This window comes from Geotrypetes seraphini, chromosome 1 (genome assembly GCF_902459505.1).
Source record: "Geotrypetes seraphini chromosome 1, aGeoSer1.1, whole genome shotgun sequence".
Taxonomy (NCBI): Eukaryota; Metazoa; Chordata; class Amphibia; order Gymnophiona; family Dermophiidae; genus Geotrypetes; species Geotrypetes seraphini.
This window is the reverse complement of record NC_047084.1, coordinates 256,301,104-256,327,922: the sequence shown is the minus strand read 5'-3', so window position 1 is coordinate 256,327,922 and position 26,819 is coordinate 256,301,104. Positions and strand designations below refer to the sequence as shown.

General features: G+C 45.2%; 1 protein-coding gene across 4 annotated transcripts in view; it reads right to left on the bottom strand.

Moving 5' to 3' along the window:
- The window catches only part of TBC1D14 (TBC1 domain family member 14), a 244,731-nt gene that overhangs the window by 182,444 nt on the left and 35,468 nt on the right, over positions 1-26,819 (bottom strand). The gene's annotated exons all lie outside the window — the stretch shown is intronic.

Here is a 26,819-nt window from a genome sequence, read left to right as displayed (position 1 = left end):
TAGAAAGAAGGTACCAGGACAGGTAGAGTGATCACATACCAGCGAGAGTTAAGGTTAACACAGAAAAATAAAAAAAGACAAGTAAAGAAATAAAGTGAAGAGGAAGAGAAAAGGTTGTATAAGTCCCAGAGAAGCAGAAGAGGGCAAGTTGAGCTTCCAGCGTAATTGCATAGATGAAAATTCTGGGTTTGAACATAATACCTATAGCAAAAAGCATTAGATGAATAAGGCCATAAACTGCATAAAGGGACTATTGATACCATGGTAATAAATCAGACAATACAGTACAGTGAAAATTACTGAGTACAACCAAAGCAAGATAGGCTAGAAGAGAAAGGAGGAATTTGCATAGATATAATATAGAAACAACATAGAAATAATATTTATCATTTACAAAGAAATAAGTTGACAAAAGTTGTACCTAACAGTAACCACACTATTTTAGACAAATTAAATACATGCTGCAGCTCAATACAGTGATACATAAAAAATTAGGAAGCAAGCACAGTAACTCAACAACTGAGCAGCAGTCACAAGAATTTTTCTAATAGAGAAGAGAATTTTCAGTATTTCAAAAGATTGTCGAAATTCTTGAAAGGAAGGACATTCACAGCATTTTCCCACTGAAAGACTCTCTGTTCCCTGCTCACTTTACACGAGAAAATCTCTTCACCACAGCCTCATGTGAAAGCAGGCTAACTTCTCTCATCTAACGTCCCCCACAAGTCAATAACATTTTTTGTGCTAAACCACAGAACTCCTAATTCCAGCACAAGAGTAGATTAAAACAGAGTCAGCTTTTTATAACACTGTCATATACAAAGAATAGGTTTCCTGGTGAAAAAATAACCCCATGCACCAACCTGTCAATTAGCAGGAGTAGAGATGGTGCTGCCATAGTCTCCAGAAAGTGAATTCCAAAAATCAACTAGGATGACTCTTTAGCATCTATGCCAAACATTTTGAGGTGGTCTTATATCCTGCTGAAACTTCAGAGACGTGCTCTAGTAGCAATCTGAATTAGACACTTGCTTCCAACAGAAAGAACTGAAGCACAATAAAGCAGCTAAGTACTTTAGTCAGGAGCTTAGTTGCTGTGTCAACAAGGAAGGGGAAAGGAAGGGAGGAAAAGCTCCAATTAGAATGAAGGGAGGAATCAGACAAGTTAAGAGATGTACACCCATTGAAACATCACACAGAAACTCTTCTCACGTTACACTGATTCACACCTCCCTTTCCAGTTTTGTAATGTAAAACAGAGAGCCACCAGGTTTTCTTTTCTTCATAATTTAGCTAGCAAGTAAAAACAAAAAACAGTCACATATCACTTTCTTAGTCTTGATTGTCTTGGGCTTTTTTTTTTTTTAATTCATATAGCAATATTTGGTTTTATTTTTAAAGCTATTTTCCCATTTAGCTTAAAGATAGTGGATCCAAGTTTATGCTAACCCACTGACCCTGATCAGATCAACAGTGTAGGTGTCACAGTGATGCAAAGTTAGAGGTGGCTTAGCCTGGTCTGGTCCACAAGGGTTTAATATGTCTCCAAGGGTATGGAATGTGCCACTGCATTAGGGGGGGATACATGTATCAAATGCAGTGGCAACTTGGGCATACAGGAGATGGAGGAAGGGAAGCCTTGCATTGCTGTTTTGGATCCTGCAACTGGTCTATGGCTGCAGCATATGTCAAACAAGCAGGAGAAACTGTGTAAGCTTGGCATTTTGCTTGCTTCTTTGCTGCAGCCTGACACATAACCCATCCTCCCACTCAAATGCTGTCAATATTATGATCAATAGAGTTTTTTGTCAGTTGATGAGATTTTGGATTATTTACAAAGTTGTATCATGTCAAAGGGTGCGGTGCCTAAGCCAGTGGGGGTGTAGGTGGGTGGGGGAGAAGGTAAAAAGACAAATGATCTGCCTGAGGAATAAAGCTGTTGGCTTCTCCCCATACTGAGTGTAGGAAGACAGTCTGCTAAAAAGGCAGCTGCAAGTGTGTACCTTACTGGGATTATGACAAGGATCTGATAGTGATACGATGCTGGTGAATAGGTCAAATCAGAGTGTTGAGATTATGTGGCAGTCAGCACCTGAACTCTGAGAAATGACCGGAAGCAAGGGGGGTGGGGAGACATTAAAAAACCCAACTTGGCTCAGATTTATGATGCACAAATAAAACTGTGACAGGTATCCCAAATGGAAGCATCTGTGTATTTTGAGTTTAAACGGAGTGAAGGTAAAGGGAGAGTGGGAGGTCACAAGAGGTATTTTGAGTGCCAATATTAGTGTACCTAGTACAGGAACAGTTCAACAGTAGAGTAAGAAGAAAAAAAAACAACTTTAGGCACAGTGGGGCTCTAATAAAAGATGTACACCTTTAATTACAGATGAAGGATGAAATAGCAAAGGTACTTATCTGTTAAAGATGTTCTTTAAAAATAGCAGGTCAATCACAGAACGCTGATGCGAGCACTGGAAATATAATACAGCTTTAAAAGCTTGAGGCAGCGCCCACACCATGAGTGCCTTCCCACCTGGACAAGCAGGATAGCATAGTAGCAGGTGTTATCTGAGGACAACAGGCAGATATTCTCACATGTGGGTGACAGTCAAAAAGTGTACTGTCACTTTAAAACTTTAAGACCACCCACACCATACACTTGGGATTGTTGGATGACCATGGAATAAAGGGAGTGCTAAAGAAGGACAAAGAAATCGCTGCCAAACTGAACCCATTTTTTGCGTCTGTATTTACCAAAGAGGATATACACAGCATACCGGAACCCATCAGGCTATATGCTGGAAATGAAGATGGGAAACTGACAGGGTTGATGGTCAGTCTACAAGAGGTATGCAGGCAGATCGATAGGCTTAAGAGCGATAAATCCCCGGGACCAGATGGCATCCATCTGAGGGTCATCAAGGAACTGAAAGGGCTTATCGCTGAACTGCTTCAACAAATAGCCAATCTGTCGATCAAATCAGGAAAGATTCCGGAACACTGGAAGGTGGTGAATGTTACGCCAATCTTCAAAAAAGGTTCGAGGGGAGATCCGGGAAACTACAGACCGATGAGTCTGACCTCAGTACCGGGAAAGATGGTAGAGATGCTGATAAAGGACCACATCATTGATCATTGATCACATTGATGGACACGGTCTGATGAGGACCAATCAACATGGTTTCAGCAAAGGCAGATCTTGTTTGACGAACTTGATGCACTTCTTCGAGGGAGTAAACAGGCAGATAGACAAGGGTGACCCAGTCGACATTGTATATCTGGATTTTCAGAAGGCGTTCAACAAAGTTCCACATGAATGACTACTTCAGAAAATTGCGAACCATAGGATTGAGGGTGAAATACTCACATGGATTAAAAACTGGCTGGAGTATAGGAAACAGAGAGTGGGGGTAAATGGACAATACTCGGACTGGAAGAGCGTCACCAGTGGGGTGCCGCAGGGCTTGGTGCTTGGACCCGTGCTCTTCAATATCTTTACAAATGAACTGGACATTGGTACGACGAGTGAGGTGATAAAATTTGCGGACGATACGAAGTTATTCAGAGTAGTGAAGACACAAGGGGATTGCGAAGATCTGCAAAGTGACATAATCAAGTCAAGAAATGGGCATCAACGTGGCAAATGAGGTTCAACGTGGATATGTGTAAAGTGATGCATGTTGGTACCAAAAATCTCATGCACGAATACAGGATGTGCGGGGCAGTACTTGGAGAGACACCCCCCCCCCCCCCCGGAGAGACTTGGGAGTTCTGATTGACAAGTCGATGAAGCCGTCTGTGCAATGTGCGGGTGGCGGCGAAAAGGGCAAACAGAATGCTAGGAATGATTAAGAAGGGGATCACGAACAGATCGGAGGTTATCATGCTGCTGTACCAGGCCATGGTACACCCTCACCTGGAGTACTGCGTCCAGTACTGGTCGCCATACATGAAGGAGGACACGGTACTACTCAAAAGGGTCCAGAGAAGAGCGACTAAAATGGTTAAGGGGCTGGAGGAGTTGCCATACAGTGAGAGATTGGAGAAACTGGGCCTCTTCTCCCTAGAAAAGAGGAGACATGATTGAAACATTCAAAATACTGAAGGGAATAGACTTAGCAGATAAAGACAGATTGTTCACCCTCTCCAAAGTAGGGAGAACGAGAGGGCATTTTCTACAGTTGAAAGGGGATAGATTCCATACAAACTTACGGAAGTTCTTCTTCACCCAGAAAGTGGTAGAAAACTGGAACGCTCTTCTGGAGTCTGTTTTAGGGGAAAACACCCTCCAGGGATTCAAGACAAAGTTAGACAAGTTCCTGCTAAACTGGAACGTACGCAGGTGAGGCTGGACTCATTTAGAGCACTGGTCTTTGACCTGGAGGCCGCCGTGTGAGCAGACTGCTGGGCACGATGGACCACTGGTCTGACCCAGCAGCGGCAATTCTTATATCGGGTCACTGGACAATCAGTTCAGTAACAAAGCTAAGAAGCCAACTAGGGAGGGTTGTGAGAATATCTGCTGTCCTCAGAGAATACCTGCTACAGAGTAGAGTAACTATGCTTTATCTGAGAACAAGAAGGCAGTATATTCTCACATGTGGGTTGCCCTAGCTGCCAGGATCATGCCTCTGAGAAGAGGGTTATTGACAACTACCATGAGCCCAGCAAAGCCAAAAAGGTTGGAGTGAGGGAAGTTGTCATATAAATGGAGAATACATTTTGTAGAACTGCTTGACCGAATTGACTATCCCACCTGGAATGATTCTCCAAACAATAGTGGGATATGAAGGTATGAATTGATGACCAGATAGCTGCTTTACAGATGACATCAATGGGAGTGGAACGTAGTTGAGCTACTGAAGTCGCCACTACTCAAACTTTATGTGCAGTGATATAGCCTTCAAGTAGCAGCCCAGCCCAAGAATAGCAAAAGGAGATATAGCCTGCCAGCCATGTGGAGATGGTTCCATTGGTGACAGGACTTCAAGTCTGTTTAGATCAAATTACAACAGTTGAGTGGAAGTTCTGTGAGGTTTGGTTCAATCCAAGTAATAAGCAAGAGTACATTTACAGTCCAATGTGTGGTGTGCCACTTCACCAGGGTAAAAATATGACCTTGGAAAGAAGACAGGGAGAACTATAGACTGATTCAGATGAAATGCTGAGATGATCTTCGGGAGGAACTCTGAATGAATGCCAAGAACCAACCTATTGTGGTCAATGTTGTATAAGGTGGATTTGACACAAATGCTTGAAGTACATCGACTCTACATGCAGATGTAAGAGATATGAGAAATGCTACTTTTCAAGTGAGATATTTGAGAGATGAGGTCAAAAGTGGTTCAAATTGAGGCTTCATCAGAGTGGAAAGTACAACATTAAGGTCCCAAGACTCAGGAGGTTTGAGAGGTGGCTTGGTATGGTAAAGGCCTATCATGAATCTGGAAACCAAAGGATGTGCAGACAATAGCTTTTTGTCCTTTGGTATATGAAAAACACTAATAGCAATGACATGAACTTTGATGAAAATAGTTTTGAGGCCAGAGTTGGAAAGGTGTAGAAAGATAGTCAAGAACCGATGGGAGAGGACAAGTGATTGAGTCTAGTGAGTGGAGATTACACCAGACTGTGAAGCGAGTCTACTTGAAATGATAGTAACAGTGTAAAAGATTTCCTAGAAGCTTCAATGATAGCCGACACTGGTGCAGAATATGAAAGCATCTACTCAGTGGAAGAAAGATACCATGCTGTGAGTGTTCATGAATGGAGACTAGGATGGAGAAGAGAGCCTTTATTCTGTGTCAGCAATGTTGAAAATATCTGAAGTGTTATGGACTCCCACACCCCGAGTTGTAGGAGGAGAGAGAACCACAGCTGACACAGCTACCAAGGTGCTATGAGAATCATGGTGGCTTGCTCTTGGCAAAGTTTGAGTAGAGTCTTCTGATAAGATGAATTGGGAGGGAAAGCATAAAGAAACTTGTCCTGACAGTCGAGGAAGAAGGCATCTAATTCCAGACAATTGGGTATTAAGAATCTGGAAAAGAAGAGTGAAAGTTTGTGGTTGTGTGGGGAAGTAAAGAGGTCTACTTCCAAAGTTCCCCAATTTGAGAATATCTGTTGTATGATGGTTGAGTGGCCATAATGTTGAAAGAGTCTGCTCAGTTTCTCTGCTAAGATGTTTTGCTTCCCTGCTAGAAAAACTGCTTCGAGAAATATATTGCTAGGAGTTTTGAGAAATATATAGCAAGGAATGGCCCAGGAACAGATTTAGATGGCTTCTTGGTAGAGGGGGCGAGATCCTGTGCCTCCCTGTTTGTTCACTTAGTACATAGCTACTTGGTTGTCTATTCAAATGAACACCACTTGATTGAGAAGGTGATCTTGGAATGTGTATAGAGCATTGTGGATTTCTCATAGTTCTAGGAGATTGATGTGGAAAGTTCTCATAAGTCCAGCTGCCTTGAGTATGGTGGCAGTCGAGGTAGGCTCCCTAACCTAGCATGGAAGCATCTGTTGTCAATGTTTTTTGATGGGGTAGAGTTTGGAATAGAAAGCCTCTGGTAAGGTTGACTGGTGATAGCTACTATTGAAGTGTCTGGTGAAGGTCTGAGGTCACTTATAGCCACTAAGATAGTGTTCTGGTGGCTTGACACCACTGGGCTATGTCCACTGAGGTTCCCTGAGATGCAAGCAAGCAAATGGAGTGACATGAACTGCGGATGCCATGTATCCTAGGAGACACATCATCTGGTATGCATAAGGGAGCAGGCTTTCTGAAAGATGTGAATCCGACAGCGTTGGGCCACTGCTGTGGTAGAAAGTCATGAGCTTGAGTAATGTCTAGAAGTGCTCCAAAAAACTGTAAAGTTGAGTGGGCTGAAGATGGGATTTCTGGTAGTTGACTGCAAATCCGAGAAGTTCTAAAAGGTGAACTGTCAAATTTATGGCCTAATGAGCTTGTTGAGGTGATGATGCCTTGACTAACCAGTCATCCAGGTAAGAGAATACATGAAAGCTGCATGAGTGAAGAATTGCAGCTACTACCACCAAGAATTGGTTACATTTGAAGGAGGGACTCAGTGGCAAGAAGGTTCCAGTCTGTGCAGCCCTGCAAGCAGGAAGCTTCTAAGAGGCTGGTAGGCCCACCGTAGAGGCGCAGCTGACCCAGAAGCGTTGCAGGTTTGTTTTTGTTGGGTTTTTTTGCTGCCTACGATCGGGAGGGAAGGTGTGAGGATGGGGGACTTTTGAACCCACGATAGGGAGGGAGGGGGGCTACTGGACTCACAAGTGAAGTGGGGAGGGAGTTGCTTGGGTTGCTGGACCATCTGGAGCTGAAGGGAAGGGAGACAGTTGCTGAGTCTGGTCTGGGGGTTGGGGGGAAGGGACACAGGTGATGGGCCCTTGTGGTGGGTGAAGTGGAGTTGGAGGGAAGGGAGAGATGTCAGACCCACACCTGGACACTGAAGGGAGGGGATAAAGGAGTTGAACCTATGGGAAGGGGGCTAGAAGGAAGGGAGAGAGGTGCAGGACTTGCAGGGAGGAAGAAAGAGAAGGAAAGGGAAAGGGAAAAGCTGAACCAAGAGGATGAAGGAAGAGTGAGTGAATACTGAACATAGCAGAGGGAGGGAGGGAGGAGAGAGAGTGTGAGTGTGCTCAGCTTTTCTCTTTCCCTTCCCTCTCCTCCTCCCTGAGGGTAGTAGGGTGTTTACTTCAACTTTCCAAAAGCTTCCTAGGAGGAGGGTGCAGAAGGTGCTCACCAGGAGCGTATGTTGATGATATCAGTATATTTCTTTACGAGTTCTGGAACCTCCTTTACCTTCTCTCCTAAAAGATTATCTCCATGGCAACCTATGATCTCTGAAAGATGGGAACAGGGCTTTTACTCATTGAGCCACAGCAGCTTCCACTAATGTCTCTCTTTCTCACATCTGATATGAGAACTTAGGGATCTGCTAAGCTATGATCTCCTTAGGTATTTTCACCTTCACCTGGCTAGGATCACTAAGCTCTCATGGTAGGAACCCCCACAACTGAAAGGAAGCGGCTGTGGCTCAATGGGTAAAAGCCCTGTGCTCATCTTCCAGAGATCGTGGGTTCAAATCACAGTATATATTTTAATTGTGGCAATCTACCTTGCAGGTGCACCTCGATCTCACAATGAGGTCAGCATTGTGCAGCTGCACACCTCCATTTGCAATGAAGTAGAAGCCATGCTAAGGTCTGTATCCATTTTTTTCAGTTTTTAAGCTTTTGCAAATTATGCAATCTATATATTTTTTTCATGTGCTTTCCTTAGTCAGAATAAAAGAGTAACTTTAGCAAGAAACCGAAAGCTGTGTTTTTTTCATTTGCTTTGCTTCAGTTAATGGATGTTTTCCCTCTAATTAGCAAACATTGCTGTCTATTCACAAAATAGAAGATTTTGCATGCAATATATTTGTTTTGATGTGCCGTTTATGTGGTGCCTTATTATTATTATTGAAAAATTTTCAAACAATGCTATAACACAAAATCAAGATATGGATACAAGGAAACAATTATTCATGATAATATGCTTATATGCTTGCATTATATTCAATTCGATCCATCTATCCCACCATATTGAGAGGAAGTGTTTCATTTTCACAAAACTTTCAGAAGTAATTCCTGGGGGAAGGAAACAAACACCTCCTACTATTAATGCACAAATTAACAATATTTTACCCCAAAATCACCCTGTAGAAACAATCTAAACATGCGCAAATTTACTTCTGATTTCCTTGAAGAAATGACTTTAGCTGTATCGGGTCCCAAAAAACAATCTTTATCATGCAAATGAACTAGATACTCGCATGGAAATTTTAGGAAAAAGGTAGCCCCCAACTGTATAACTTTGGATCTTAAAGCCAAAAACGCTTTTTTCCTGAGCTACATCAGGGAAAATCAAAATTTTATCTTCACAAAACTTTAATTCTTTACTTTTAAAATAGATCTTTATTATCAAAGTTTTATCAGTTCCCTTTAAACAGGTTACCAACAGGTTAATCGTTTGGATCAAATCCTGGGAGTTTTCCAGGAAATTAGTTAAATTTAGATCTATATTCACCAGTTGATCCATTCCCTGTTCTGTGGTAGATTTCTTCTTTTGGGGAATATAGTATAAATTTGAAAAAAAATCATGGTGTCTAAGTTCTACAAGCCCAATATTTCCTTGAGATCTCTCTGAAAGAGTATCTCAGGAGATATTGGGTTTGATGAAAATTCACTAGGCACAGGTTTCTAAGCTCTTGTCTGATTTTCCATCATTTCTATCTTTAGGTGAATACTCAAGAAATCTTTACTTGCTGATGCGGAAAAAAAACTGAAAGTTATCAACCTGTTTCTCTACTACTAACATTAGTTTATCTAAACTTATCAAATTGTCCAGCTTATTAACAACTTCTTGTGAGAAAACTTGCACCTGATTAGCTATTTATTTCAACATAACCTCCATTCTCATATTCAATCGCCACAAGTCTTTTAAAGTAACTTCCTGGGCATTATCAGGCTGTTTTGGCAAATTATGAAATATTTGCGGAATCTTGGGGAATATAGTAACACAGTTTCGAGATAGACTGAGGATCTGAGGCTTCAAATGAAGCAGCCTGGGACCCAGTCTCCAGCCCCAAGCTACCAGGAAGATTCGGAGGGAGTAGAGGGGTACGATCTGGAGAGCTCAAAGACACCTGTGATATAGATTCATAGTTGTTGCTCTTAAACAAAATCAAATGTTTGTCCATGGGACCAGATGTTATTGGGGTCAACACCCGGGTCTTGCCCTTACGTTTACCTATAGAAAACAAATTATATAAAAGGTAAAAAAGTAACTTATCTGCCTGTTCTGCTATCTGATGGCTCCTAGTGGCTCCTAAGGGGCTAGGCCTGCCCCTTTGGCCACGCGCCACAGGAGTGGGCACGTTCTTCACTCCCAGGGTTAGAACCCGATGGATAGGGTAGGTTCTCTACAGTGCCTAATAGTTCCGCAGCACTTCGGTGCTAGTAGGAGCCCTCCATACAAAACAGAAAGAAAATGTAAGCTTCCAGAGCGGCTGCTCCCCATCTCTGTGCCAGAAAGGAAAGCACTTCCTCCAACTGCGCCAGGAGTAAGCATGTTCTTCACTCCCAGGGTGAGGACCCTATGGATAGGGTAGGTCCTCCACAGTGCTTGATGGTTCCGTGGCACTTCGTTGCTAGTAAGAGCCCTCCACACAAAACAGCAAGAAAATGTAAACTTCCAGAGCGGCTGCTCCCCATCTCTGTGCCAGAAAGAAAAGCACTTCCTCTCATGTGGTGCCTTATTAAATGTATTTTGAGCTTAATAAAGCAAAAATAAAACCCCAGAAAACTATTTAGCAGATCGTATTAAGGATGTCCAAAATGTGTCTAAGTTCTGTCCATAGAACTCACGTCTATCTGAAGCCCAAACTGCGCTCAAAAGTAGACTTCCTTTGCAATGCCTATAGGACTTAGTTTTACAATTGCTATGCAACTTGCTAGCTCATTGTGTAGCACACTGGTTAAACCTACAGCCTTCTCCCCTAACGTTGCTGGTTCGAATCCCAGCCACTCGCTCTGATGGAAGAGAAATAAAAACATTAAACAGATGCAATTCCCAGTATCACAATTATAATGAAAAACACCATAAAAATCACCATTCTAATAACATCATAATAATAAAATATTATATTAAGGACATTGTTTGGATGTCTTAACTTTCGCCTAAAACCCAATTCTCTAAAGGACATCTCAAAATTGGACATCTAAACAGTGCTGAGCGTGATTCTACAAAGGATGCCTATCTTGAACGTCCAAACTGTGCCTAACTTTAGACGCGCTTTGTAGAATCAGGGCCTAATTGCGTTATTAATGCATTAATTGTTAAGCCCTAATCTTGGTGCTCTTTTCTTAGGAGTTAGATTCACCTATTTTACGATGGAGACTGTCATGATATGAGCAAAACTAACCCATTTGGAGACATTGCGTCTGAGATAAACCAAAGTTACACAGACATTTTATTATTTTTAAAAACTTTTGACATACTGATGCTTGTTATCTTAAGGTTCCACTGCTAATGTCATGACTGTTGCAGTTTTCCGGGCCTTGCGGTATCTGGATAGGTAAAATGATATTTCAGCCCTCATGCTGTGGCTTTCTTCAGGGTGTGCTGTGGGATTTGCTCTTTGTCTTTATAGATAGTGGTTCCTCAAACCTGATTGGCCTTAGTCATCTCAAGCCCCAGCCAATCAAGTTCAAGGACTCATTACATATAAAAAGACAAACTGCAGACTTCACAGCATACCCTGAAGAAAGCCACAGCATGAGGGCCGAGACATTGGTTCTACCTACCCAGACACTGCAAGACCCAGAAAAGCACAGTTACTTACCGTAACAGGTGTTATCCAGGGACAGCAGGCATATATTCTCACATGTGGGTGACGTCATCTACGGAGCCCCGATGCGGAAGCATTTTCAAGCAAACTTGATTGAAGATTTAAGTTTGCTCTGCTGCTCCACGCATGCGTGCCTTCCTGCTCCACTAGGGGGTGCATCCCCTCGTGGTCTCCAGTTCACTTAACTAGCCAAGAAGCCAACCTCGGGGAGGTGGGCGGGTTGTGAGAATATATGCCTGCTGTCCCTGGATAACACCTGTTACGGTAAGTAACTGTGCTTTATCCCAGGACAAGCAGGCATGATATTCTCACATGTGGGTGACCTCCAAGCTAACTGAAAAGGGATGGAGGGAAGTTGGCAATTTAAGCAAATAGATTTCGCAGTACCGATTGGCCGAACCGGCCATCGCTTCTGGACAGTGAGTCCAGACAGTAGTGGGAGGTGAAGGTATGAACCGAAGACCACGTGGCAGCCTTGCAGATTTCCTCGATAGGTGTGGACCTGAGGAACGCTACGGAGGTTGCCATCGCTCGGACTTTGTGTCCCGTTACTCGACCATGCAGCGCGAGACCAGCCTGAGCGTAGCAAAAGGAGATGCAGTCGGCAAACCAGTTGGACAAGGTGCGTTTGGAAACTGGGTGGCCTAACCGGTTTGGGTCGAAGGACAAAAACAGTTGTGGGACTTTCCGGTGTGACTGAGTGCGTTGGAGGTAAAAGGCCAACGCTCTCTTGCAGTCAAGAGTGTGGAGCGCCACTTCTCCGGGGTGAGAGTGGGGCTTAGGGAAAAATACAGGTAGGACAATGGACTGATTGAGATGGAAATCAGACACTACTTTAGGTAAGAACTTTGAATGGGTGCGGAGTACCACTTTGTCGTGATGGAATACCGTGAAGGGTGGGTCCGCTACCAGAGCTTGTAGCTCACTAACCCGCCGGGCGGACGTGAGCGCGAGTAGGAAAATTACCTTCCAAGTGAGGAATTTTGGATGGCATTTGTCTAGGGGCTCGAATGGAGGTTTCATTAGTTGAGCCAGAACCACGTTAAGGTCCCAAACCACCGGAGGAGGTTTGAGAGGGGGGTGGACGTTCAGCAGGCCCTTCATTAAGCGAGAGACTAAGGGATGGAGCGAGAGGGCTTTCCCTTCCAGGGGCTGATGAAAGGCCGCAATCGCACTGAGGTGTACTCGAATGGAGTTGGTCTTTAGGCCGGAATGAGATAATTGAAGTAAATAGTCAAGGACCAGGGGGACGGGGACCGACACTGGGTCCTGGCTGTGGGCGGAGCACCAGGTTGAGAATCTGGTCCACTTTTGGGAGTAGCAGGTTCTCGTCGAGGTTTTTCTAGAGGCCTCCAATATCTCCTTGACTGGTTGAGACACGGGTAGAGCAGTCAGGGGGAGAGAAACCAAGCATTCAGATGAAGAGATTGAAGATTGGGATGTAACAGTGAACCCTGGCCCTGTGATAGTAGAGAGGGAAACAGAGGCAGAGGCAGTGGATCTCTGACACTGAGTTGAAGTAGAAGGGAAAACCACGGCTGGCGTGGCCAGCGAGGGGCAATCAGGATCAGGGTGGCTTGTACTGTTTTGAGGTGTACAAGCGTCCGCAGTATCAGAGGGAACAGCGGGCAGCAAAGTTTCAAATGACACAATAAATTTTGTTGCCAAAATTTCTGATACTGCCATTCCAAATTTGAAAGTGTCCGAAATCTTTCCTGGTTGCTACGTTGCCTGTACTTACGATAATCAATGGTGGATAGGCAACGTTGTTGAAGTCTCAATTGAACAAAATGATGCATTGATAAAATTTATGCATCCTCACAGTCCAGCTCATTTGTTTTATTGGCCAGAAAGGCAAGACGTTTGTTGGGTTCCAGAGCAACACCTCATCTGCATGCTTTGTGCCCCTTCAGTTACATCATCCGGCCGCCAATATCAATTTCCAGAAACTGCATTGAAGAAAGTGGCTCAAAAATTTAACAGAATGTTATAAAGATTGCTGGCAGTTAAAATCAAAGTGGACTTCACTTCGGCTTGGGAACCATATAAGATACCCAATTTAGGCTTGGGAACCTAGGATAAGACACCCTAATCATTGGCTTTGGAACCAGAAAGATACCAACAAAAGGCTTTGGAACCTTGACAAAGAAACCAAATGCGAGGCTTGGGAACCTGGACGAAGTGGCCTACCCGTGGCTGGTATTACACAGCTATCGGGCGTGACCCCTATGGCGATGGGATTGCCAGTTCAAACTATTGATCTGGTAGTGACAATGTCACCATGGACCAACGCAATAGAGTAGTAGTAATACTACGTCAATACAAAACTGTAACTTTAAAAATAACAGAACTATGTTGAAATAGAGGTTGCTGCCGTGGCAACGTCTCCCAACTTTGTCCCCCTTTTTCAGCCATTGTTAACCTGCATTGAAAAATGAAGTCCACTTTTCTAGGGGGTTTGAAATATGCTCTTTCTAATGAGGCTGATTTGAAAGAGTTTCTAAAAGGTATTTTTCTGTAAAAGCAGGCTGAAAATACCCTATTTTTGGCCTTTTTACACAAATTAGCAACTTTACACTTAATTTGTAAACTAATAGAAAGAGCTTGGAGGTTGAAATTGTACGTTTGAAAACAACGTTGTACTGAGACATTATGTGCCAAATTTCGCATTTATTACTCAATTATTGTGGGAGCTAAGTAATGTCAAACTTTGACTTTTTTTGGAGCACTAATTTTTTCGGCCAAGTTTACTGTAATTCAGGCATTCAATCAGTGCTCGGCAAAAATTGTTATTGGTAGCAATGAACAGAGCTCAAAAAGTTGTGCAGGGTAGCTAAGTTTCAGTTTTTTTGGAAACACAGCTCGGGAGATATTGTGTCTCAAAGTTGTCAGAATGTCATTGTCGTACTGTATTTCATTGTGGTATGGGGTCAAACAAATGGCTATATCTCCACAAATATTCCACAGGCGAAACTAAAACTTTACCAAAGTTCTTTTGAGACATGTTGGACTCTGCATATGAAGTTTCATCAAAATCTGTGATGGTCATGCAGGGCACTTTCCAAGAATCTGATCACTTGACATGGAATGACCCAGAGTCTTAAAGTATGTTTTGTTTTTTGTTTTTTTGTTTTTACTAAATTTTAATATTTGTAAATCGCATTGAAATACAATATTGGGGGGGGGGGGGGAGAAAAACAAGATGGCTATCTGAGTGGACGTGTGTGTCTAAGCTCCCACTCTAGAGGCTTAATTTTACCTTAAAATCTATCTTCTACGTATTGTTCCGATGCCTAAGGAAAGGGGAAGGTAGAGGAATATCTCTTTCTCTATCAGCGACTTCGACACCTCGTCAGACTGCAATTACAGCCTTTGCAGTCCTGACGGCGTTGGGAGTGTCCGCAGCTGAGCCCCGGGAGCAGCTCAGCATGGAAGGCGAGATTTCACTGAGCCCTTTGGGACCTGACCCTCCCTCTACTCCGGGAGTAGCAACTGAAGTCGGCTTTCGTTTGGAGAGACCTCGGGAGCAGTCGAGAGGGAAGGAGACACTGTTGCCTGTGACCCTGGAGAGGATTGCAATGGGAGGAGGTGCACTGCAGTCGAGCAGTGGTGAGTTTGGGGGACATGAGACCCGGGAAGGAGAACGGGATTCCGGGCTACCTGAGCTTAAGCCGCTCGTGAAACAGGCAGTGGTTACTCTGGACTCACTTTGGGGAGCTATAGAAAATTTACAGACTATATGTACGAGATTTATTTCTCCTATGGCTGATGTTTCAACCAGAGTTAAAAAATTTGAGATAGACATTCAACACCAAACAAAGCAAGTTGGGGATATTCAAAAATCTATAGTAGAGATTAAAACTGTTAATAAACAGCAAGTAATGGATAAAGTTTTTCTTCTACGGAAGATTGAAAATCTGGAAAATCAAAATTGGAGTTTAAATTTAAGGATTTTAAACTTTCCTATGTCCAAATTTAAAACTCCCAGAAAGATTTCCAAGGACTTTCTAACTTCTATATTAAAAATTTTGGAAGTGACTATACCACCTTTGCAAAAGATTTATTATCTAAAAAGAACAATAAAATAATATTTTTTTAAAAAAATATTCTTTATTCATTTTTAAAACTTACAATAAGTACAACAGCATATAACATCAATATATATTTAAATACATCACTTAATATCCTATTAAAATTTAATTCAGATCCCATAACCCTTCCACCCCCAATAAAATAAATTAATACAACAACTGAACAAGAATTATCAGCACTTGTGAAGTCATCAAACCTTGAATTGTCTGGATGAGCTACATTAATAGTTTCCCTGATATTCTATCAAGATAAAGAATTGATCCTGAAACTTTACTACAACTTGAAGCAAGTTTCTTTTTTGGGAGAAAGAATATACATATATCCGGATGTTTCTAAATGGACTCAGTCAAGAAGGAAAGAATTTCTTACCTATCGGGACAAAGTTATTTTATTGGGTACTTCTTTCCAGTTAAGATTTCCTTGTAAATAAGTATATTTTTTATGACCCAGATCAATTACGTTTCTTTTCAGAAGGGATAGGGGTTTCGTTTGCACCCCAGTGATTTCTGGAATAATTCAAGCTGGTATTAATGCCGACAGTTTCACTTTAATTTCCTTTTATTATGCCAATATGTTCTCTTTCCTGGAAGAGTTTCTTTTTTGTTTTTCTCCTCCTCTTTAATTTGAGGACTATGTTTAAGTTAAATATTGCTTCTTGGTTTATCTCTGTCTAACCCAATAGTTGATTGGATGTACTAATATCGTTATATTACCTGTTAAGCACAACTCTGTACTTAATTGAAAAACTAAATAAAAAAAAAAGAAATACGATATTGCGATCAAACCAAATTTTAAATAACCTTGAAGATTGAAGTAAGAACCTAATCTTACTGTAACCAATTTAAAAGTTTTACAAATCTCTCTTAATGGAACACAGTCCTAACCAGAATTGTTTACAAAGTTTTAAATATTTAAACACCATACAGATATTAGTTGCAAAGCAGCTTCATTTTGTAAAACTTTCTTTTAAAAACAAAACTTTAAGGGCCTCATAATCAAAACAAAAAAACCTCTAAAAAGTGGCCTAAATCGGTACTTGGACGATGACAAAGCCAGATCGTCCAAGTACCGATAATCATAGCTGGTTTTAGACGTATCTAAAACCAGCTTAGGCCTTTCCCCTGCCTCTAAACACAAGAGCAAAAAGAGGCATTTTTTAGAGGAGGGGAAAGGGTGGGAGGTGGGCTGACCTAGATATAGTCGTACAGTTTAAACAGGTTGCCAAGTTTAAACAGGTTGTCTAGTCAGCACTTATACGTTTTGATTTAGACCAAGTTAAAACAGGTACAAGTGCCGAAAAAGGGCCCGGCAGATGGCTGGCCTGCCGGGTGGATGGGCTTGGGACTCGTCTGTCTGGCCAACTTATTTTAAGTAAGGGGGGGCGTGGGGGGTGGGCGTCGCGGGGTCATCAGTTAGGGGGGTCAGGGAGCCGTTCGGAGGCAGTTGGGTGGTGCGTCGTGAGCAGGAGGGCCTGGGATCCCTCCTGCCCGTATCTTAGTGGGGGTGGGGGGTAGGGGGGTTGTCTGGGCAGGAGGGATTGGGCTCCCTCCTGCCTGTATTGCATCACAGGTTGGGGGGGGTCGCATGGGCAGGAGGGTTTGGGCTCCCTCCTGCCTGGATCGCAGGTTGGGGGGGTCACCTGGGCAGGAGCGGTTGGGCTCCCTCTTGCCCGGATCGCATTGCAGGTTGGGGGAGGTCGCCTGGGCAGGAGGGTTTGGGCTCCCTCCTGCCTGGATCGCAGGTTGGGGGGGTCACCTGGGCAGGAGCGGTTGGGCTCCCTCTTGCCCAGATCGCTCCTCCTGTCCGAATTAGTTCGGTGGGGGGGGGATCGTGGCAGGAGAGATTGGCTATCTTTTCTGCCGCGATAGCGATCACCCTTCTACCCAAACCGCCACAAACCACGGCAGGAGAGATTGGGCATCTCTTTTGCCGCGGGTCGTGGAAGTTCGGAGGTGGGCCGATCACCATCACAGCAGGGGAGATGAGCCATCTCTCCTGCCGTGATCATTAAGGGGGGAGGGGTGGATTCTGTAACCGGTGGTGTTTTTGATGGACACCGGTTACAGAATCCAGCTTTTAGGTGAAGGACTGGCCCCTCCTTCGCCTAAAAGGTCTCGTTTTGGGCGTTTGGGACTTAGGCTGTTTTTTGGTTAGTAATGTGTTGTAAGTGTAGACGTAGTGGTGGTCTGGGCGTTTAAACAGCTGAACGTAGAGGTAGGCCATTCTCAAAAAAAACTTCATTTTGGACGTTTTTTTTGAGAATGGACATTTTCCCTTCTTCTACTTTCAACGTTTAGGGCCTAGGCCAGAAGGGGACTTAGACTTTTTTTATTATGCCCCTCCATGTGTGGTGGATGACCACCTAGGTAGATTATCTGTCCAAATTATACTTTTAAATTTTCCCCTAAAGCAGGCGCTGAGGGACTTGATTCTATAAATGGTACCTAAGTCACTGTTTATAGAATTGTGCCTCACTGAGCCTAAGGCACAAGTAGGCACAGATAGGCATTGAATCCTTAGGCACACTACTGTTTAGGCCATCATCTTCTTGGCCTAAATGAATGCACCTAAGTCAATCTGTATCCAGACTCTGCCTCGAATCCATCCCTAACAATGCCTACTTGCCGATAGTTACTTCGTTGTAGATAGCTACCTGCTAATTATTTTTAATTGGTTTTTAAAGGCGCTTTTAATTATCAGCATTGATTAAGCCAATTTTAAAAAAAATTAAGTTGCGCCTAGATCAGCTAGGTATGCCAATCTAGATGTCTATCTTCAGGCATCTTTTATGGATGCCTGAATGCCGAAACATATTGGGGCTGATGGACTAGAATGAAAGTGCTTTAGACTCATTATCTATCCCCACTTGTTATAGGGTGGTTGTTTTTTTTGTATTTATTAAAGGATTTTAAATTAACAGCTACTTATTCAACATTGCTGCTTTATGTTTATGCTAGAATTGGAATTCAGCATATGTACCTTTTTTTGTGTGTGTGTGTTTGCCTTATCTTTAAGAGTATACTATACATATAGTATGGATTGCTTGTAACCTAAACTAAACTAAACCTTAAGTTTTTATATACCGCATTATCTCCACGGAAGTAGAGCTCGGCACGGTTTACAAGAACTTAAAAATGAGAAAGGGTAGGAAAAGGTTTACATAAGTTTATAAATCGAGTGGAAAAGTAAGGGAAAAAAGAAATTACATGTTAGAGAAGAGCCAGGTTTTTAGTTGCTTGCGGAATAATAACCTGTTTTCATATTGCCGTATGAGGTTCAAGTAATGCTTTGGGAGGATGTAACATAGTATTGAAATTCTCTTGGTGGTGAAATAAAGTAGTGTGGTTGTTTCTTGAACTTAAATTTAAATCTTCAGTTATTTTAAGCAAGGTGATTTATTTTACTCATTCCCCAAGGCTTATCAGTTTTAATATACTTCTTGCTGTCTAGTGCCATTGCTTACATAAGATTTTTGCCAAAAGCAGTGTCTAAATTTAGGGTGTTAATGAAGTTTGAATAATAGGGTTAACATTATTGAATTCCATAATCTTCCAGGAGCTCTGCCCTTTTGTCTGTTAGCTTGTGCCAGCAAGTTAGAGTAGCAAATGTTAAAGATAATTTGTGCTCCGTTTTTGTTTGGTTTTTATCCTCTTTGCTTACCAACATTTAAAAAATGCATTGATTTTTAAAATTAATAAAATGCACACAAACTAGGCAATAAGGCTACCAAGAACCACCAAGGGGCTCCTTAATTTTATACCCAAGAATGAATACATGTGACCCTCCCTCCCCTCCCCCCATATTGACAAGGGCTTACTGATAAGACATGGAACTTTTTTTTTTTTTTTTAATACTGCAAATAGAATGTTCATATGGTCCAGTTTCCCAAGATTGGAAGTCCAAGCAATATGATCGAGCAGGACTGCAGTTTACAAAGCATAACAGAAAGGAAGTGATCGTCTGGCATGGTACAAGAGGAACTTTGTAAACCAGCACTGTAAATTTTTTTTTTTTAATATTCTTTCATTTTTAAAACTTACAATAGGTGCAACAGTATATAACATCAATTTATATTTAAATACATCACTTAATATCCTATTAAAATTTAATTCAGATCCCATAACCCTCCCTCCCCCATATTCAATGACTTTCATCAAACATAAGAAGACATATAATAACCCCCTCTCCACATTATTTGCATTCATAAGAAAACCAAAATACCCCCCACCTCGGATGTGCATATTTAAGGGGAAAAATGATATTCATTCATTACAATGTTTAAGGAAAGAAAGATTTGTCACGTATCTAATGCACTGTAAATGTGTTCAGCACTCACCTTAATTCTTGATTTTGTTTAAGCATAAAAAAGGTGAAAACTACATTGTATTTATTTTACGAGCAAAATCTCCTGGAATGTTAGGTTTGGTTTCACTTAATATGCAGTAAAGAACAGAGTGAAGGAATGCACAGTAAATCTGGTTAATTAAAAAAATAAATAAATAAGATGATGGTGCACTAAGAAAGTATTACCTTATTTTCTTTTTTTTAAATTAACTATTAAAGTGGACTAACACTAACACTATTTTATCCACAGTAAATCTGGAGTATGCATCAATCTGTCTACCCTTGTGATGCAAGGCTGCCTGCGTCAGCTCCAAAAACTTTAAAAGGAGTAGCCATGTTAGTGCGTCCTGTCTTATTGCACTAGACTAAAATGGCTACCCTTTTCAAAGTTTATATTAAGAGCTGTACCGAATAGCATACTTTTCACTATTTGACCAAATATGAATAATGAAAAATATTATTTGGCTGAATTTCAAATATAAATAATAGGCATTAAGCTTTAACATAATAAAAGAAACAATGTGAAATCAGAGATCAATTATTTATTTCAATAGAATTTAGCACAGTAGAGCCCCAGATTATTTGTATTCAAATTTAAATTACTATTTGGCCGAATCTTACAGCCCTTTCCTCTAACTTGACAGGATTTTTCCATCAAAAAGCAGGCCATCTACCACAAACATCTTGCTACTCTTAAAGAAGGAAGAGTCAAAACTATCTAGCCTCCTATGTGCCACACTAGATCAAACTGCAGATACCCTGAACTGCACAAATACCTCTTTTTTGTTTATAAGGCGCCACCTTTCTGTATCATAAGTAACTATGAAAATCAGCCATCAAAAACATCTTAATTTATCCCAGGACAAGCAGGCATGATATTCTCACATGTGGGTGACGTCATCTACGGAGCCCCGATGCGGAAGCATTTTCAAGCAAACTTGATTGAAGATTTAAGTTTGCTCTGCTGCTCCACGCATGCGTGCCTTCCTGCTCCACTAGGGGGTGCATCCCCTCGTGGTCTCCAGTTCAAAATTTTCCGCGAGCCTAGAAGTCGTGTTTTTTCAGGCTCTGCCCCAACTGCCTTCTAGCACCGCAATTTTTTCTTGTTTTTTCACGATTAAGTCGCTGTGCGCGAATTCTTTACTTTTTAACTTGATTCCTGCTTCGTTTGTGATGACCCGGAGGCTTCCGGGTCCCCATGGCCGCGTGGCTAATCGAGCCGCGGGTACTTTCGATTTAATGTCCCGGCCTTTGACCGGCTTTAAAAAGTGCACCCGGTGTGAGCGGCTTCTTTCCCTCACAGATCCGCATCGCCGGTGCATTCTCTGCCTGGGGGCGCCTCATCCAACCGACTCCTGCCCCCAGTGCGCTACTTTCCAGAACCGAGCCTTCCGTCGAAGAAAAGCCCGCATTGCGAACCTCTTCACCCCGGACCAACCCTCCACCTCGGCCTCGAGGTCGGCCCCGGCCTCGGCCCCGGCCTTGACCTCGGCCCAGGATACCTCACCTCGAGACTCGACTCCGAAGTCCTCGGGACAACAGAAAGCCTCGGCTCCGGGTAAGTCCCCTCTTCCCTCTTCAGGTTCCCTAACATCGAAGAAGCCAGCCTCGGGGACAACGTCGACGCATGGTGCAAGCCCCATGCTTACAGCCCCGGCTAAGCCCTCCAAGCCTTCGGGCCGTGCCTCCACCACACGGGAATACTCTGACACGAGGTTGCCCCCGGTGGAGTGTACCGAGGCAGGGGACATGCCTTCGATGCTGTCCGTGCCCGTCTTCCAGGACCTACTCCGAGCGATGATCACGTCGGAGCTATCCGCTGCAATGGCCCAGTTTCAATCGGCCTCGACCTCGACCCCGAATGTGCCAGACCAGCCTGAGCCTCGCATCGAGCAACCTCGAGGAAAGGTGCGCAATACTCGCCGCATCCCATCCTCCTCGGACTCCTCCCCGAGGCGCCCGAGACGTTCTCCCTCTGCAGACCGCCGAGGGGCAAAACTTCGGGCTAAAACAACAGAAACCTCGAACCGCCGTACCTCCAAGAAGGCCCGAGGTTCACCAACTCTACGGGGCCGTTCTCCCACACCTCGTACAGGACCACTAAGGGTAGCTGAGTTATCACTCTCCAACCCGCGCATCATCCGAACTCCCCCTCGGACCGGAACCCCGACCCAAAGTCGCAGGTATTCTCCGAGGGAGTCCGGATCGAGGTCACCGATTCAACATCGATCGGTATCCCGAACCCCGGCATCGTCCCCGAGGGGCTCCTCGATACACCGAAGATAAACAACCCCGGAACACTCTCACAGTGCTTCCCCGGCCTCGGAGCATGGATCGGAGCAGGAACCTCGATATTCGAGGGAAGCCTCCCCATCCTTCTCCACCCGACGAAGGTCTCGTTCACCGACCCCGCACGGGGCCCCGGGAACATCCCGCCCATCCTTCACCCGCTTTGTCCAGGACATGGGCCACTCCCTAGACTTAGACCTCCAGTCCGACTCCAGATACTCTAAGGAGTACCTGGCAGAGCTGGATATGCCATCACTGCCCAGAGAGTCCCTTCGCTTACCACCTAACCCGGTACTCCAACAGGCCTTCTTCAAGAACCTGGAGACCCCCTACATCACAGGTGTCGAAGTCGGTCCTCGAGGGCCGCAATCCAGTCGGGTTTTCAGAATTTCCCCAATGAATATGCATTGAAAGCAGTGCATGCACATAGATCTCATGCATATTCATTGGGGAAATCTTGAAAACCCGACTGGATTGCGGCCCTCGAGGACCGACTTCGACACCCCTGCCCTACATGGTCACAGCCGTACCCTCCAAAATGGAGGCCAAGTACCGCACAGTACCTTACCCGGGATTCGAACAACCACAGCTCTCCCACCAATCGCTGCTAGTAGAATCCTCCCTGAAAAAGGCTCACCCAGCCCGGGTCTCAGCAGCGGTCCCCCCAGGCCGAGAAGGCCGAACCTTGGACAAATTCGGCAGGAGACTGTATCAAAACGCAATGATGGCTTCCAGGGTGCAAAGCTACACTTTCACCTTCACATCCTACCTCAAACACCTCATTGGACTATTGAGAGCCTTTGAGACTGACCTACCGGCCTCCCGGCAAGGAACGTTCGGCCTACTTTTGGAGTCCCTCTCCAACCTGCGCCTTCATCTATTCCACGCGACCTACGATGGCTTCGAACTCTCCTCCAGAGAGGCAGCCTTTGATATCGCCATGCGCCGACTAGCTTGGCTGCGCCTGGTCGACATGGTCCCCAACTTACAGGACCGGCTGGCAAACCTCCCCTGCGTGGGAAAAAAACTGTTCGATGACACTATCGAGGCGGCTACAAAACGCCTCTCCGAACACGAACGCTCGTTCGCCTCCCTGGTCCGACAAAAGCCCAAACCGCCCACGTCCAGGCCGTATAGGGCCCCTCTGCGCCGCTACCCACAAAAGTCCACCCCGGTTTTCTCGCGGCCCACACCCAGGCGCCCGCAAGCCCACCACCGGGCCATGCCCAAATCCCAACCGCCTGTGACCACCAAACCATCCCCGTCCTTTTGACGGGACATGCGGAAGGGGGCGGGCCCCCTCCGCCATAGCCACAGGCCCCCTTCCCATCGGGGGTCGACTCAAAGCCTTTTACCCTCGCTGGGAACAAACCACGTCGGACGCATGGGTCCTTGGCGTGATCTCATCAGGGTACTCTCTCAACTTTCGGGCCATTCCTCCGGACAACCCCCCAAGGAACTGCCCTCCCAACCGGACTCAGCTACCCCTACTCCTCTCCGAAGCTCGAGACCTGCTTCGCCTGAGAGCAGTGGAGGAGGTTCCCCCCGACCAACGGGGGAAGGGCTTCTACTCCCGCTACTTCCTGGTACCAAAAAAAACGGGAGACCTACGCCCAATACTAGACTTGAGACGCCTCAACAAATTCCTGGTACGGGAAAAATTTCGGATGCTCTCCCTACCGACACTCTACCCCCTGATCGACGAGGGCGACTGGCTCTGCTCCCTCGATCTCAAAGAGACGTACACACATGTCCCAGTGCACCCCGCTCACCGCAAGTTCTTGCGTTTCCAAGTAGGGGACTGGCACCTACAATACCGAGTCCTCCCCTTCGGACTTGCATCATCACCTCGGGTCTTCACCAAGTGCCTCGTGGTGGTCGCAGCAACCTTACGCTCCCAGGGCCTCCAGGTATTCCCCTACCTGGACGACTGGCTAATCAAAGCCCCGTCCAAGGAAGGGGTTATCTCAGCGACCCAACAGACTATTACCTACCTACAAAGTCTGGGGTTTGAAATAAACTTCCCAAAATCCCAACTACGCCCCTCGCAGTCCCTACAGTTCATCGGGGCCACGCTGGACACGGTTCGCCTCCGTTCCTTCCTCCCCCCCTCCGCGCCTAGAGGTGTTTGTAAGCCTGAGCCGAAGGATCTCCCTGCTGACCTCGGTATCAGCTCAACAGATGATGACTCTCCTGGGCCACATGGCCTCCACCGTCCATGTCACACCATTTGCCCGCCTCCATCTGAGAATCCCTCAATGGACCCTGGCATCCCAATGGCGTCAAGACCGGGACCCGATCGACCGTCCCGTGACAGTGACTCCTTCATTGCAACGATCGCTCCGCTGGTGGGCCGACTCTTCAAATCTTTCCAAAGGTTTGCTCTTCCTCACCCCACCCCACAGCAAGGTACTCACCACGGACTCGTCGGAGTAAGCTTGGGGAGCCCATCTGGACGGCCTACGCACCCAAGGGATGTGGTCAGCACAAGACCGTTGCTGCCACATCAACGTGCTAGAGCTTCGGGCCATCTATCTCGCAGCTGTAGCCTTCCAACATCTGCTACACGACCGAGTGGTTCTCATCCGAACCGACAACCAGGTAGCGATGTACTACGTAAACAAACAGGGGGGGACAGGGTCTTGGCCCCTTTGTCGGGAAGCCCTGCGCCTCTGGAAATGGGCAATCTCCAACAACACCTTCCTTCGAGCGGTGTACATACAAGGAGAACAAAACTGTCTGGCGGACAGACTCAGCCGCCTCCTCCAGCCACACGAGTGGTCACTACACTCTCAAACCCTACGATGGGTGTTCGAAAGGTGGGGGACGCCTCAAATAGATCTGTTCGCATCCCTTCACAACCACAAGCTGCCTCTCTTCTGCTCCCGGATACACACCCCGGACCGGCTCGAGGCCGACGCCTTCCTCCTCGACTGGGAGGGAAGGTTCCTGTACGCGTTCCCGCCGTTCCCTCTGATACTGCGGACGCTTGTACACCTCAAAACAGTACAAGCCACCCTGATCCTGATTGCCCCTCGCTGGCCACGCCAGCCGTGGTTTTCCCTTCTACTTCAACTCAGTGTCAGAGATCCACTGCCTCTGCCTCTGTTTCCCTCTCTACTATCACAGGGCCAGGGTTCACTGTTACATCCCAATCTTCAATCTCTTCATCTGAATGCTTGGTTTCTCTCCCCCTGACTGCTCTACCCGTGTCTCAATCAGTCAAGGAGATATTGGAGGCCTCTAGAAAAACCTCGACGAGAACCTGCTACTCCCAAAAGTGGACCAGATTCTCAACCTGGTGCTCCGCCCACAGCCAGGACCCAGTGTCGGTCCCCGTCCCCCTGGTCCTTGACTCTTTACTTCAATTATCTCATTCCGGCCTAAAGACCAACTCCATTCGAGTACACCTCAGTGCGATTGCGGCCTTTCATCAGCCCCTGGAAGGGAAAGCCCTCTCGCTCCATCCCTTAGTCTCTCGCTTCATGAAGGGCCTGCTGAATGTCCACCCCCCTCTCAAACCTCCTCCGGTGGTTTGGGACCTTAACGTGGTTCTGGCTCAACTAATGAAACCTCCATTCGAGCCCCTAGACAAATGCCATCCAAAATTCCTCACTTGGAAGGTAATTTTCCTACTCGCGCTCACGTCCGCCCGGCGGGTTAGTGAGCTACAAGCTCTGGTAGCGGACCCACCCTTCACGGTATTCCATCACGACAAAGTGGTACTCCGCACCCATTCAAAGTTCTTACCTAAAGTAGTGTCTGATTTCCATCTCAATCAGTCCATTGTCCTACCTGTATTTTTCCCTAAGCCCCACTCTCACCCCGGAGAAGTGGCGCTCCACACTCTTGACTGCAAGAGAGCGTTGGCCTTTTACCTCCAACGCACTCAGTCACACCGGAAAGTCCCACAACTGTTTTTGTCCTTCGACCCAAACCGGTTAGGCCACCCAGTTTCCAAACGCACCTTGTCCAACTGGTTTGCCGACTGAATCTCCTTTTGCTACGCTCAGGCTGGTCTCGCGCTGCATGGTCGAGTAACGGGACACAAAGTCCGAGCGATGGCAACCTCCGTAGCGTTCCTCAGGTCCACACCTATCGAGGAAATCTGCAAGGCTGCCACGTGGTCTTCGGTTCATACCTTCACCTCCCACTACTGTCTGGATTCACTGTCCAGAAGCGATGGCCGGTTCGGCCAATCGGTACTGCAAAATCTATTTGCTTAAATTGCCAACTTCCCTCCATCCCTTTTCAGTTAGCTTGGAGGTCACCCACATGTGAGAATATCATGCCTGCTTGTCCTGGGATAAAGCACAGTTACTTACCGTAACAGGTGTTATCCAGGGACAGCAGGCATATATTCTCACAACCCGCCCACCTCCCCGAGGTTGGCTTCTTGGCTAGTTAAGTGAACTGGAGACCACGAGGGGATGCACCCCCTAGTGGAGCAGGAAGGCACGCATGCATGCGTGGAGCAGCAGAGCAAACTTAAATCTTCAATCAAGTTTGCTTGAAAATGCTTCCGCATCGGGGCTCCGTAGATGACGTCACCCACATGTGAGAATATATGCCTGCTGTCCCTGGATAACACCTGTTACGGTAAGTAACTGTGCTATGTGGCTTGAATTTGAGTTGGTAAACAATAGAAAAGTTGTATGTATCCAGTACAGCATCAAT